Source organism: Enhydra lutris, unplaced genomic scaffold, assembly GCF_002288905.1.
Source record: "Enhydra lutris kenyoni isolate GAN:26980312 unplaced genomic scaffold, ASM228890v2 scaffoldscaffold27, whole genome shotgun sequence".
Lineage (NCBI taxonomy): Eukaryota > Metazoa > Chordata > Mammalia > Carnivora > Mustelidae > Enhydra > Enhydra lutris.
This window is the reverse complement of record NW_019154111.1, coordinates 9,569,634-9,585,077: the sequence shown is the minus strand read 5'-3', so window position 1 is coordinate 9,585,077 and position 15,444 is coordinate 9,569,634. Positions and strand designations below refer to the sequence as shown.

Sequence of the window (15,444 nt, the reverse complement as noted above, 5' to 3'; positions counted from 1 at the left end):
GGTTTGTCTCCCTCCCGATCCCATCTTTTGAGAAAGAGAATCTTTTTTTTGTTTGTTTTAAGATTTTATTTATTTATTTGACAGAGAGAGACAAAGTGAGAGAGAGAACACAAGCAGGGTGAATGGGAGAGGGAGAAACAGGCTTCCCTCAGAGCACGGAGCCCAGTGTGGGGATTGATCCCAGGACTCTGGGATCATGACCTGAGCTGAATGCAGACGCTTAATGACTGAGCCACCCAGGCGTCTGAGAAAGAGAATCTTAAGCAGACTCCATACCCAGCATGGAGCTCTATTTCACAACCCTGAGATCGTGACATGAGCCAAAATCAAGAGTTGGACGCTTAACCAACGGAACCACCCAGGTGCCCCCTAAGGCCATACTGTTAACAACTGAATGTTTTTCCTGTTTTGCTGGAAAATGGTTTCTACATAATTGTGTTCTATTTTTCTCCCCCCCTTTATCTCCTCGTAGTCATAGAAAGAACATAATAATTTTATCAGTTTCACCCATCTTGTGGAGAAAATGTCCTCCAACATATCATCAAGTCCAGGATAAGGGGCAACTGAATTCATTCAATACAGAATTCATGTATTGGTTTCTTTCTCGGCTCAATGCTTAGCATGTATAAGCTGTACTCTGTGACCTTGTAGGATCCCAAATTCAACCTTTTTTGGGGGGGGGGGGTATGGTCCATTAGTGCCCAGAAATTTTACCACTGATTACCATGGTAGCTCTTGCTTCATCTGTGAGTGAAAGGAATGAAAAAATAGCTGGGATCATAAAGTTGGCCAGTTATCTCTTGCTAAGGTTGTGTGTCGGTTCCTAGATAACACTGAATAATCAGTATCTTGCTTTTGTGTCCCACTGCTAAGATACTACTCAATTAAAGTCATAGCATTCATGGAAAACAATGTGTTAGAAATCACCAAGAAGAATGTCTAAAGTGTGCATAGATTGAGGATGTGCTGGTGAGAAATAAAAAAAAAAATGGGTCAGTACATTGATTCTGTTGGGGTGAGGGTAGGAGCACAGTCTTCAAAGGACTATAACAAAATCTCTGGAAAAATCTTTTTTGAATAGGCATGACCTGCCTTCTGCCGTAGCTGTCACTTCCTGGATTCTACATATATATATATATGTATATGTATATATATATATATATTTTTTTTTTTAAACCTGTTTGGAATCATTACGTATGCCATTACCTATAACTGCTTTTGGGATTATCATAAATATTGTCAAATATAACGTGAACTGAGAACAGTCGTGCTGGTGAATGTCCTCTGGGACTGAGAGACCATTGTAATTGATTGGCCAGCTGTTTTATAGCAACTTTTATGTAGGATATAGGATTAGATAAAAGCCCTCATACATGATAAGCTTTTAGAATTTACATGGAAAAAAGAAAAATGGACATTTATGGGGAAATATTGTAAGGACAACTGATATTTTCAATGTTAGGAAAAGGTCATCTTCGGCTGTGCGTGGAAGTGATTAAGTGGTTCAGTATGATCTTTCCCGTATGAGTGAATTCAAGGAAGGTAGTAGAGCCGATTCCTCTGAATGTCGGTGTTATTTCAGGTCGCAGGGTGTTTCTGTAGAGGTAGAGAGGGGAGAGCAGAGAAATGATTTCAAGAAAATAACAAGGTGGTTTCAATTTGAGGGACATCCAATGAATCATCTGATGAGAATGTTGGTGATTATGGACTAACAGTACCGGGAGCAGGTGAGCTGATGTCTGGTCCGTAGGACAGGTAGAAGGTCAAGGAAGGAAAGGAAGCTCTGGGTGGGGAACAGATTAAGGGCTTCTTCACAGTTGCAAGTGTGAAATTCTCCAACTCCAACTTAGCACTCATCGTTGAGAGAATTACGGAGTGATCTCTGAGAACCGACAGTAAAGAAATTTACCACCTGATGGTGGTGTTTTGTTGTGAAGCTGATTTTAAAAGGAAAAACCGGCCTCTCAGTGAAGTGAGAGACCAGGAAGGTAGCGGTGACATGAAGATAGCCAGCCCTCGAGTATTTATTGAATCCTGTCCTAGGAGCCACGGAGTGTAATACTTCGTATTATGAGGAGACAGTAGTTTGATGGGGACAAGAGCAACTTGAAAGGTGAGCCCAAACGGAAGGCAGCCCACGTCGGTGTCCGATGAGTAGCAGTGCTGTTCGAAGTGGGGAGGCCCAGATGTCAGGCCCCAGTCTAGACCTGCTCTCTCAGTTTTTGTGGTTGCCTTATAAATTACCACAGACTTAACGACTAAAAGCAGCACATGTATTTATTGTCTCACAGTTTCTGTGGGTCTGGCGTTTGGACAGCTCGGGTGGTTCCTCCTCATCGGGGTTTCTCACCAGGCTGCAGGGGAGGTCCTTTAGCCTACCTCTGAGGTTTGACTGGAGAGAATTTGCTTCCAGGCTTCCTCGATTATTGTCCACATTCATTTCCTTGCAGCCCCAGGATTTCTGGTAGCTTGCTGCTTTAAAGCCAGCTAACTGTGGAGACTAACAGGGAGGATAGTGGGGAGAGAGGAAGATAGTTTACTAGCAAGACAGAATCATAGAACATAATGCGACATCCCTTCATCTTTGCTATATTCTGCAAGTCACAGGCCCAGGGGGAGGGAATTACACAAAAGTTTGGATACCAGGAAGTAGGGATCCTGAGGGCCATCTTGAAGTCTGTCTGTGGCACTTACTAAATCAGTATCTACATCTTAACTCTGTTCCCCAGGCGAGAGCATGGTAAGAAACAGTGTAATAGATGGTAGCTGCCAAAAGAATTTCATGGTGGGAGAAGAAAGTTCTTTGGGCTTGGCTTAGTCAATTAAACTGTTTTATGACTCGAAAATGATCTATGTAAAGGCTTATTCACATCAGAGAATTTGTTGTATCTCCTGTTGCCTGCACTAACAACCCCGTCCCCCACCTCCAATGAAGTGTCGTGTTTTCCACTTTTGTGTTGCTGTCAGACACTTCTTTCAGAGTTTGTGAGCTCCTGATTTTGACTTTTTGAAAAAGTGTTGTTCTTTTTCACTGTTCGATTTGGATGGTGGGAGTTGGTGGGAAGTACTGAACGAGGGTTATTATCCCTGTCCTAGTAGCTGAGAAATCCTGGGGTGGTCCTTGAACTATTTCCTCAGCCCCTGTTTTCTTGTGAGTTCTAGCATCCCCCTCTTGCAGGGCTGTGGTGTGACCTAAAGAATGTGACAGTTGTTGGCAACCTGTAAAGCCTTCTCTCATGTTGCAGTGGACTTCTTCTGTTGTATGTGCCTGAGGCACGGTGCTCTCCTTTTCCCACAGAAATGAGCACCTAAAAGACATGATGGTGTCTTGGTCCTGCCCATCTGGTCACAGTTTGCCAGAGCAGGGATGGATGCCTGAACCAAACAGGGCCACACAGATTCCCCATCTTGGAATTTGGAATTTGGGACTAGAAGATAACAGTTCATGGGGCACCTAGGTGGCTTAGTCAGTTGAGCGTCCAACTCTTGATTTTGGCTCAGGTCATGATCTCAGGGTCATGAGATCGAGCCCCAAATCGGGCTCCATGCTTAGCGAGGAGTCTGCTTGCGATTCTCTCTCCCTTTGTCCACCACCCCTGCTCATGTGTATACCCATGTGCTTTCTCTCTCTCAAATAAATAAATAAATAAAATCTTTAAAAAAAAAAAAAAGCTGTTCTGGCCTTGTTGATCTAATGTGAGGAGACTAGAAGCCAGGGAAGCCTTAGTCTAGCTATCTTCTGTTAGGTGGAGTAAAGAGAAAGCTTATCACAGAGGGTAGAGGGATTTAGACCTGCAGAGAGAATTATCATAATGGAGAGAGGGGCCTCACTCTGAGGGATCTTGTCTGCTTTCCATTTCCCTATTGCTTTTCTTAGTTCTGGCTATATTTTTGCCTTTAGTTGTGTAATAGACCTCTAAATTCATAAATTAAACTCCCTTTTTAATTTAAGCTATTTTGAGTTTTCTGTTACTTTCAACTAGAGAGCTGAAATGAAGGCCAATGAATATGGTACTTAAAATTTCTTTTTAATCCCCAAACTTCTTACTCCTTTTTCTCCCCTATATAATTTGTTTTTAGGGCCAGTTATATTCTTTATTGAGGTTTTTTTTTTAGGATGTTTTAGAAATGTGAACTCAAGAAATATGATCCTTGCCCTCAAGCAATTTTTAATTTACCGAGATAGGCATATAAATGACCACCTATAATATTAGGCAGAAGAAAGAAAAGTAAGTACTATGTGCAACTCCTGTAGGCAATCTTTTTTTTCTTTTTTTTTTTAAAGATTTTATTTATATATTTTTGTGAGAGAGAGCGAGCTCAAGCCAGTGCTCCTGAGCCAGGGTGTGGTGTGGGGTGGGGAAGGAAGAGGGAGAAGCAGACTCGGTGATGAACAGGGAGACCAATGCAGGAGATCCCAGTCAGATCACGACCTGAGCCCAAGGCAGCAACTTAACCTATGGAGCCACCCAGGTACGCAAGGCAATCTTTCTCTTTTTCTCGGTAGCATTACTTAAAGCCATTTAAACATTTGCTTTTTTTTAACCCCCCTGCTAAACTCTTTTGTCCCTTACCTGGTGCAAAGGTCCTGATTGTTGCTTTGGGACCTATCATTTTTGCCTTTTGCCTCTGAGCACCGCAAGCAGGCCAGGCCGAATGCTTTTCTTGATCAGAGTCGGTGGAGGGAATTGCAGGGATGTAGGCATTAACTGGAAACAAGGCAAAACAGAAGCTCTGATGTGAAATTAAAAAAAAAAAAAAAAGCTTGCTCAGGGAAGCTGTTTGCTCTCCCAAGACGACGAGGTCACCCTCATCTGAGGGTGATTTGAACATTTCTATGTTTAAGGTTGCTCTTAGCGTTTCTGTGTTTCCTATAAGCTAGTGTTGCGTATGAATAGGGTACTTCTGTAGCTTGCATTGTTCACTCAGAGGGACAGTTATTTGAGTTCTGTATTCCCTTTAGCTCATGTTATGTAACGAAAGGGTGCTTAATGTAGCTGGCATTGCATGGTAAAAAGAGCACCTAATATGAGAGTTCTGTGTTTTCTGTACGGGAGCCAGCGGAATTGTAGACAAACTGCGGAGGACTGATTGTCGAACCACATATTCTTAACGTGGAGGTTATATAGGTTACACGTTTTACTGGTTCGTACAGCTTTTTAGAATGACCCAGTTCAGAATGACATTTCAACTTACAGTTGATTGAAATGGGCATTGGTGGAAAATCCCTTGGGGATTTATGGAGCAATTAAAAAAAACTAGGAATCTCATTCTTTTTAATAATAGAAAAAAAACTATAGTTAGAATTTTAGAGAAGTATGTGGAGCTTTATCTTACTAAAGTTGTGGAATGCTTTTTTTTTTTTTTTTTAAGAAGAAAAGAACTAATTAGTCTTATTTTGAAAATATCATTGGGTAAGTAGGAGAATTAATGGAGTAACCCAAGGATGAGCCAAATAATTTTCTTTGAAGCCAGAGTCCTTCTCGAGATTAATTCCAGAATTGTTCTGGAGACTTCATTATACAGAGGAGTGAAACCACAGGTAGAATTAATACTGGCTTTAGATATTTTATCCCACCTTTTCTTCTTGCCTTCTTTAAGGCCACGTTTTCCCATAGCTCTCTTTATCTTGCCTTCATATCACTTTGCTCATTTGGAAACTGTGCATGTTACACATTGGTCACGTTCTTGCCTGTTACATTTTATTTTATTATATTTTTTAAAAATTTATTTATTTGAGAAAGAGCAAGCGAGAGAGAGCATGAGCAGAGGGAGAAGGAGAGGGAGAAGCAGGCTCCCCACAGAGCAAGGAGCCCTGTGGGGGGCTCGATCCCAGGACCCTAGGATCATGACCTGAGCCAGAGGCAGATGCTTAACCGACTGAGCCACCCAGGCCCCGCCCCCCACCCCATTACATTTTAAGCTCATAAAAAATGCGAACCATGTAATGACCTCATTGTCAATATGTACCCTGTACCTGGCACTGTTCTTAGACATAGTAAGCACTCACTAATTATTGAAAAATGAGTGTATATTTGTTACTTATTCACATAACCCTATACCATACAAGTATGACTAATACAAAGATATGCCAGAAATATTTACACATAACGTCTACTTGAATCTCTTAGGATATTCTATATTTGATATGAGATTTAGCACCACGAATATGGTCAGTAAATAAAAAAACCATGTGATCAGTTGACTCTTTCTTATATTCTGTCAGAGAGAAGCTAACTTTAAAGCAAGAAAAGAATAAGTGAGAGGGATCAGTATGTGGGATGTATATCATCTTTAACCCATGACTTGGCAAATTACTACCAAAATCCTCTGTGGACAAAGCTTCATCTCAATTGGCCAAGGGGTAGACAAGGGTAGGGGAATTCTTACAGTCACAAACTAAGCCAGTGGTGACAGTAACTGTGGTGGAGGAAACCATGGTGTTCCCAGGGCCAGAGCTCAGGAGAGGGGTGAGGCATTGTCAGGGTGCTCCCTGGGGGAGGGGATATGCTTCACTGGATTGTGGGTATGGGACTGTAGAGTGGGGCTCTCAGACAGCTGAGCAGCCATGAAAGCTTCAGGGGACAGGGGGATGCTGGCATGGCATTGTCCTTTCAAGGGAGCAAAGGGCTTAGGGTCAGGGTTAGGGCCAAATGCCTGTATCCCACCCATAAGATGTCTTCTGTGTCTCTGGCCATGATGCCTTTGGCACAGATTGATTCGCTGGTCAACATACTTGCCCGGATAGAAGAGCTGTTGCTGAACTCAACCTCGGCAATTCTGTGTTCACCCTCCAGTCGGTGACGTCATGCCCCAGTTGGGGGTTATGTCTGCAGTCGCCGCAGAAGTAGCTCTGTGTCTTATGCCTGCAGATGGCTCTGAATCTGTCAAGGAAAGAGCAAGATAAATATTTTCTTATAAATATAGACGGAAGAGTTAAACACTTATTGTTGAGAAACCAAGCTGATAAACATATTATATTGTCTGAGGCACCAGAAATAAGCAAATTAATTACATGCAAATAACTGTTGCTCATGAAGTGTGGGATAATAATAGTATCTGTTCGATGTTTATGGTAAGTTTATTTACATGACTCAATTTTCTGCTAATTTTCCTGTGGAAATGATAAATGCTTGGTTCCTTTGCCTTTGTTTCAGAAATATTTTATTGAAATTGTGCAAACTGTTGCTTTGTCTTGCTATCCTTGCTTGCCAAGGGCAGCTCTAAAGATAGTATCTGTGTATATACATGGTGAAGAAAGAATTGTTAATTGCATGTGAGGCTTTTTTGCTTTACACGAATGCCATCATCAGCATCATGATGTCATATAGAAGTTCTTATTACTGAATATTATCACTCATGTAGTTGAGTCCAGATTGACTTTCTCTTGATTGTTTTCATGAGCATCTTTTGATGTCAGCTTCCTGGTGAACTTCACATGTTTCCTCTCTTAAGGCAACACAGGGAGTCGAATGGTTTATATTGACAGTATGATCCACAGTGTGGGTCTCTGCCTTTTGTGCTAATGAGTGATTGGGTTCCTTTTGAAAAGATGACTCTGAAGTCTTTCTGTTGCCCACACATTCTAAAGAAACCTGTGCATTCTGCCGTCACTTTCCGTCTTCCTGAACGTGTATGTTCCTTGAGGTCCATCAGGGGTGATTAGATGAGTTCTTTTATTCTTTGAAGATTATCAGTTCTTGTGGGTCATTCACTTGGATTACATATCATATGTCTCATGGGCTAGGCAACATTTCGGGTGGGAAAAAGAGTAACTGATTTCTCTCCAACTTTCCAGGCCATCCTAGTCCACTGACGGCTTCCCTCAGTTGGGTGAGATACACCTCCACTAGCTTATTCTTTTGTTCGCTCTCTGTATGCTAAATCTTAGGCATTTTGCTCACCTCTGGCACTTTTGTCAACAACCCTGACATTTTGACATAATTTAGAAATGATTACCTTGTGGCATGCCAAACTCTGTGATTAATCATCTGTTCACAAAACAGGAAGAAGAATCAAAAAGACTTTTGCTTTGATTTTTGGTAGAGGAGGAATTTTAACATCAACTCCAAAAGGAGAACCAAACATTCTGTATCTTGGATCAGTTTGTATCTGTTACTCTCCAACCTAATTTTGCCATCTAGTGGTTATCTGTGCATTGGGGTGCTGGAGAACATGGCGGTGGCATGGAAAGATTGAATTGCAGAACTCTGTAAATCAACACCTTGCCTTTGGGGGCTCTCTTTGCTATCCTTTCCATAGATTGCCATGGTAGAGACTAAAATTCAGAAGGCTGGTGACCAGAAATTTTCTTACTGTGTGTCTGGAGGGTGGGAGTGAGGGCAGTACACACACGCGCGCGTGCGCGTGCGCACACACACACACACACACACACACACACACACACATACCCTCATACTTTGGGGATCCACTGTTCTGCTGTTCCTCCTTTCAGACTAAGATTCCCACATCGAGTAATTATACTACTTTTTAATAACCCTGATGAAAAGGAGGAGAAAAATCAATTGGTAGATTCTGAGGATAAAATAAATTTTTTTTTATTACAGAAGAGGATGAGAGACATAACTTCCTTGTGTTTGCAAATTATTTGCTTTCAGTCTGTGATGCTTTCAAGAGTTTGAGAAATAGGGTATTTAGCTTCTCAACTTATGACTGATAGGATCATGGTAAAAGTGCTCCAGCCTAATGGAAGTTTAAAATTCAGCTCTCAGAATTGCTGGATCACACTTGACAGTGATTTGTATGTCTACGGATTATTAAACTCAGCATAGAGAATGTCCTGATTTAAAATTTTCCAATTTTATTCACTTGGTCTGATGTGAGGAGCAGCTCTCCTGTCTGTAGTCTTGTGTAGTAGAATGTAAATTTCTCTACCATGAGTAAGTTCCTGGTTAGGCCCAACCAGCCTGAGCTCAAAGGAGTTCTTTCCCTCTTGGGCTTCTCAAAGGATTACTAACATTTCTTTGACCCTTGACTTTGTTTTTCATTGGCACCTAAATGCCATTTGTCATTCCAGTGGCCATAAGCAGGTGCCATAAACTGGAGCATGTGCCATAGAATGATCAGGAAGAAGCAACAGTCTCGGAACAGATGGCCATCACTCTATGCTAGTATTTTATTATATTTATTATGCAGCCCCTCACGTAGTTCTTGTAGAAATCCCTGGAGCTTCTACAGGTTTGTCTAAGTATGCACAGACTTAATGTTCAGAATTTGCTGCTGTTGAATTTACAGGTCAGGAAGCAGATCCAGTAGTTGCCGCTTGTGACTCGTCTAACGATTTCCAGGTTTCTTCAGCAACATTCTACATCAGTGCATTTTCTCGTTACTCTGTTGGTTTTATTCCCCCAGCATTTACTGGTGCTTATTGTGTATATTTAGTTTTGAATTGGATTATATCAGGACTTAAGTTAATTTTTATGAAACTGCTTACCATGAGTATCCTCACTTTTTCTGCACTTTTGTGTTTAATCTCTTGCTCTTTTGCACTAATCAAAAGATACCTTAGGAATGTATCTAAGAATACTAATTTGTTATGAGTCAAAAGCTGATTAAAGGGGGATGGTAGAAATATTGATGCCTTTGAAAGGCTGGAGAGGCAGGGAAAGTATTAACCGAGAGAGATGATTTGAGACTAGGGATTGAGGTAATTAATAATATGGGTTAGAAGAACAATGAGGAAGGAGAAATAGGGAGTATATTGATTTAGGTGCAAGCATACTGGAACAGTAAAGGCTTACAATAGAATATTAGAGAACTGATAGAAACATGGCTTTTCATATCTTTTAATTGACTTTAACAGTGTTTGCCTTGGACCTGAAATAATGAGCAAAATGTAAAATTTGCTTTGAAATCTTAATCTGAGTATTGTAAATATTTCACTAGCAAGTCATCTACTTTGTATTTCAGTCTGCCGCTTTGATTTTATTGTATATTGGGATCGGTTTCCGTAATTGTTTTAGTTTTCAAGATTAAGAAAATTGAGAGAGAATCCACATCCTATAAAATTCATCATTTTGAAGTGTACAATTCAACAGTTTTTAGTATATTCACAAGGTTGGGCATCCCTCATCACTACCTGGTCCCAGAACATGTCCCCCACCCCAAAAAAGAACCTAGTCATTGTCAGTAACTCACCATTAGCAGTTCCCTCCCGTTCCTTCTTCTCAGGCTTTGGGCAACCATCAGTCTGGTTTCTCTCTGTGGATTTACCTATTTTGGACATTTCATGTACATGGCATGGTATCGTACATAATCTTTTGTGACTAGCTTCTTTCACTTAGCATCGTTTTTAGGGTTCATCCATTTTGTTGCATGTATCAGTGCACCATTCCTTTTTATTTCTTTATGATATTCCTTTGTGTAGACATTGGATTTATCCATTTGTACGTTGATGCATATCTGGATTATTTCCACTTTTGGCTGTTAATGAACTATGTTGCTGTGAACATTCATGTATAAGTTTTTACATGAAGATGTATTTAGGATTTGAGTATACCTAGGAGGGGAATTTTGAGGTCATAGGGCAACTCTGTTTAATTTCTTGAGGAACTGCCAGAATGCCAAACTGGCTGCGCCATGTTGTATTCCCACCATACTGGGCATATTGTTTGAAATGTAACTGACATACTGTTGAAAATAAGTTTACTACTTGTTTCCTGCCTTTTGGAACATCATGTCTACTGGAGTGAGTTACGACCTGAAGCTTTGAATGGTCATAGAGTTTTAGAGCTGGAGGGTTTCTAATGGGTCCATCTTCCCACTGGAATGGAAGGTCCCTGAGATCAGGTGCCTTGTCTGTTTTGGTCATGGCTGTGTCCACTCCACCTAGGCCAGTGCTATAGAATAGTAGGTGCTCAGTAAATGTTCCTGAATGAAAAACTGAGTATAATCCAACTCCTCTGTTTTTTTTCTTAATGAGAAAAATTATTCCCATAGAGATCAGGTGACTTTGTAAAGATCACACAGAGACTTAATGGCAGAGCAACAGCTGGAATCCGGGTCCAGATTTCCCTGCCCAGTTCTTAGCATCACAATCATCTTGAATTCACTCTTCTCTCTGAGCTTGGTGGTCCATTGATGACCTCGCTGACCTCTCATAGCATTTTCTGACAGTTTATAGCTTTACTTTGGGCTTTATTGACATTTAATGAGTGTTTTTGTTCTTGAGAAGTCATTTACATGTTTACTGCTGAGGCCAGCGTTCATAAAAGAAAAACATTTAAATAACTACATTTTACCTGGGGAAGATAAATTACAGTTGCTCATCAATAAATAGAAAACTTTCATAGCTGCCAAGATTATTAGATTGTAGAAGACAATAAATTTGTACTCTCCCTTGTGAGTCACTTGCCTTAAGAAATTCACAACTAATTATCTAAAAGTAAGACAAGATACTGGAGGTTCGCTATCTATTTACTAGTATTCTTTACTTTCCTGATCACCCTTGTGGATGGAGGAATCCATTTTATCAGTCTTTCCTCCCTACTCTGCTCTTCCGGAGTAATATATGTGTAAATTAAATGTAGCATAACGTAAGTAAGCATAGATTACCCTGTATCTGAGACAGTGTTTTTGGAGCCACATTTGCATGTTAAGTGGAGTTGTGTGCCATGAAGGATAGGTTTATAGACTGGACCCTTAATGAAGTTGAGAATCACTGTGCCAAAGCTATAGACTGTAGGTAGAAATCTAGAGCCTTTGATTACACAGAGTATATATTTCACTTCCTTTTGACAAAGTCTTTATTTTATAAGGGTTCATGGGAAACAGTTCAATTACTTCAGTTAAAACTCATTACAGGAAACAGAGTATGAAGACATTACTTGAAAGTATTGAGATTTTCTTCTTTTTGTAACTTGTCACCAGCTGATTGATACCTGATATTAGAGTAAGAGGTTTAACAGATTCCCAACTCTGGTTATATTTGTCGATATTTGTAGGATATCTCCTAGGGAGCATTATAAGGCTGTTAAGGTAATAATTGTGTTTCTGGTTTAGTCCATTCACGTAGTGTTGGGCATTGAGATTGGGAAAATATAAAAGAACCTGCCTTTTGGCTAAGCTAAGAAATAAAGGCATTTTTAGGTATTATCATGGGGTGGTAGAGGGGGGGAAATAGGCTTTTATTTAGAAGATTTATGTTCAAATTCTGTCTCTGTGACTAACTTGTTGAATAATCTTATTTATTTTATATTTTGTTTTATTTTATTTTATCTAAAGATTTATTTGTGAGACAGTGAGAGTAAGAGCAAGAGAGAGGGAGAGTGCTTGAGTCGGGGGAGGGTAAGGGAGAGAGAGAAACAGATTGCCAGCTGAGCTGAGCAGGGAGCCTAATACTGGGATCAGGACTCATCCCAGGGCCCCAGGATCATGACCTGAGCTGAAGGCAGACGCTTACCTAACTGAGCCACTCAGAGGCCCTGAGTAATCTTGTTTAAGTCGCAGAACTTCACCAAGGCTCACTTTACTTCCTTATAAAACACGGATAATAGTAATTCCTCAGCTTTTGTGAGATACTGTATTGGACACAAGTAGGCATTCCATAGTTGTCAGTGGAAACTGAATCTGGGATTCAGTGGCCTGTCCTAATCAAGTTTTGTTATATATCTGTGCAAGCATACATAGATATATACATAGATATATAAATTCAACACACACACACACACACACACACACACACACACACACGCACGCACACACACACCAGTCTATCTCCATCCCACATCTTGTTCCCAGTAGGATTTAACTGGTTATGTGGTTGACAAGTTAACTCTTAAATGTATGTGAACAATCAGAGGCTTTTAAAATTATCTTATAATGTTATTTACTTTAAAGATTTGTTAAAAATTACTGTAAAACTGTTAAGTGCTTTCCACTCTTTTCCAGCTTCTGCCAGTGCCACCGCTATTGCTTACATTATCCAAGTTGGAAATCTTGGCATGATCTTTTCTACCTTCTCTGTTCTTGGTAATTTTGCTACTTAGAAGGCTATTTCTATGTTAAGCTAATATTGCCTAAAACAGTGTTGATGCTGGTGTAAAGTAGACAATTTATTAGTCAACAGATTACTGAGGAGCTAATAAAATTCCTAATCGTGTCCTTTTATACTCAGAAATACCACATAATTCAATTCTAAAGGCTCCCCCCCTTCCTGTTCTTATTTTCTAGTGATCCTCTAAATGGCAAGCTTATAAAACTACGTCTCTTTCACCAAGACGATGATGTAGTGAGCAGACCTTGGTATTCCATTAACAGCAGGGTGCCAGGTGGGGGAAAACAACAACAAAAACCTCTAGCAGCTTGTATCTGAGCATGCGATGGACTGTTCAGCAAATAGTCCTTCTCTAACTCTACCATCCCACCCCTGTCTCTGTGAGGGGACACCCCTTTCTCCTTCCATTGACACTGGCCTTGGACATGTCAACCTACCACGACCAATGGCATTAGCAGATAATGGCACTAGCAAAGGCTTGAAATGCACTTGTGCATTTGGATTTGGTCTTTTGGCAAATTCCAGATAACCAGTATATATGTGATTAAGAAAGAAATGCTTATTGTTGTATGTTGTTGAGTTTTTAATGTGGTTTGTTACTCAATTTTGTGGCATTAGCTAACGGATACAAAAGGGTGCTGTTTCCTGATAAAGATTTCCTTTATGTAACGATTTGGGAGCCTTAACTTTCCCTATAGAATCAAAACCTTATGGTTTGTACCTGTTTTAATGCCAATTTCATGTCTCTGGTCCCTGACAAAATTGTTCGGGATTGAAAACCCAGTTAAAAGGAATGCTGACAATTCAGAGCTGGAAGAAGGGTGCTTGGTTGACCCTGGCTATCTCTGCAAACCTGTCTGTACTTGGAAGTTGCTTCTAGGAGAAGATAATGGCCAGTGGCTTCTTTCTTTGGTGAAGTCATTGCATTTCGTCAGTGGTGAAAAGGGCAGTGAATACACAAAGATAGTCTCTTTAATTATGGAAAGAGCCTATTAAGATTCCATTTTGTCTTTAGAAGTAAACATATAAAGGAATGTGGAAGAAGCCAAACACCTCTTTAAAATAATGATTGTCTTGGGCTAATTCCTTCCCTGTGCCTCTAGCATCATTAGATGCCAATCCTTCTGTGTAGGTTCATTTGCAAACAAAACTGATTAGAGAGGGGAGGCTGTGTGCTGGAGATCTCCCTGAAGCAGAGGTTTCAGACACCTGCCCAGTGTTTAAACTGGTTACCGTCAGCAGTACTTTTATTTATTTTCCCTCTACCTAGGAAAAAAATGGCGGTGGGGGGCGCGAGGGGATTGTTTATTTCAAAGGGTATTGGAACCCATCGTTCAAAAGAAAACACTGAAAAGAGCAAAAAAGGATATTGTGTGAAAGCTCAGAAGGTTTTCAGAATTTCTTTCTTGCCCATTATAAACATGATCTTTCCCTTTGCTCTGAGCTCCCCCCTCTGGCATTCATGGTATATTTCTCTTTCTATTATTAACAAGCTTCAAAGCTCCCCCACCATGTCATTTTGCTGCCCCTCCAGACTGCAAAGCCATGGTAGGGGCTGCTTTTATTTCTCAGAGTTTGGGGGGTTGCAGATTAAGGGATGCACAGGAACTGCCTGCAACATCTATTAACTTTTAATTCAGTGCCGAAAAAATCGGAAACCCAGTGGGCAATTGTTGCCTCAAAGATACTTTGAGCTTGTTTAACCGTTTTTTTAAGGCTTGTGTGCCAGGACTGAAATGAGTTGCATTTCACAGACCTTGGGATTGTGCTATCATAATAGCCAAATCCATATGGCTCTTTGTTTTTGTAATTAAAGCTTTATCCTTACTGTTTTTTTTTTTTTCTTCCTTAAATGGCAGTCTTAGTTCTGATGGAGACTGATTGCTTTATTGTAAGCAAACTCTACACTATGGTATCCTATTTTCTCTAAAAAGAAGATTGGTAATGTCTAATTTCTTACGCACTGTCTAGGAATCTGACTTTCAGTGCAGCTTAATATTTCAGAAAGCAAGATCTCATTCCTTTAAATACCAAAGGTTGTATTCTAACATTTTTAAGTGGGAAAGCTTATAAAATATATTTCTCAAATTAGCCGTGTAGGAGTGGAAAAAGTTTTCCTTCCTTCTTAGGGTCCCTGGCTGGGTTTGAAAATGGACAAAGATGATTAAGAGGGGAAAGGCAGGGCGCCTGGGTGGCTCAGTGGGTTAAGCTTCTGCCTTCGGCTCAGGTCATGATCTCAGGGTCCTGGGGTCGAGTCCCGCATTCAGGCTCTCTGCTTGGCAGGGAGCCTGCTTCCTCCTCTCTCTCTCTCTCTGCCTGCCTCTGCCTACTTGTGATCTCTCTCTGTCAAATAAATAAATAAATTCTTAAAAAAAAAAAAAGAGAAAGGCATACAAATGTATTTCATGGAAGTTTTATAGGACATGGGG

At 40.5% G+C, this 15,444-nt stretch overlaps 1 protein-coding gene across 1 annotated transcript in view; it reads left to right on the top strand.

The window, feature by feature from the left end:
* The window catches only part of LOC111151981 (exocyst complex component 4), a 722,606-nt gene that overhangs the window by 138,642 nt on the left and 568,520 nt on the right, over positions 1–15,444 (top strand). The window lies entirely within an intron of this gene.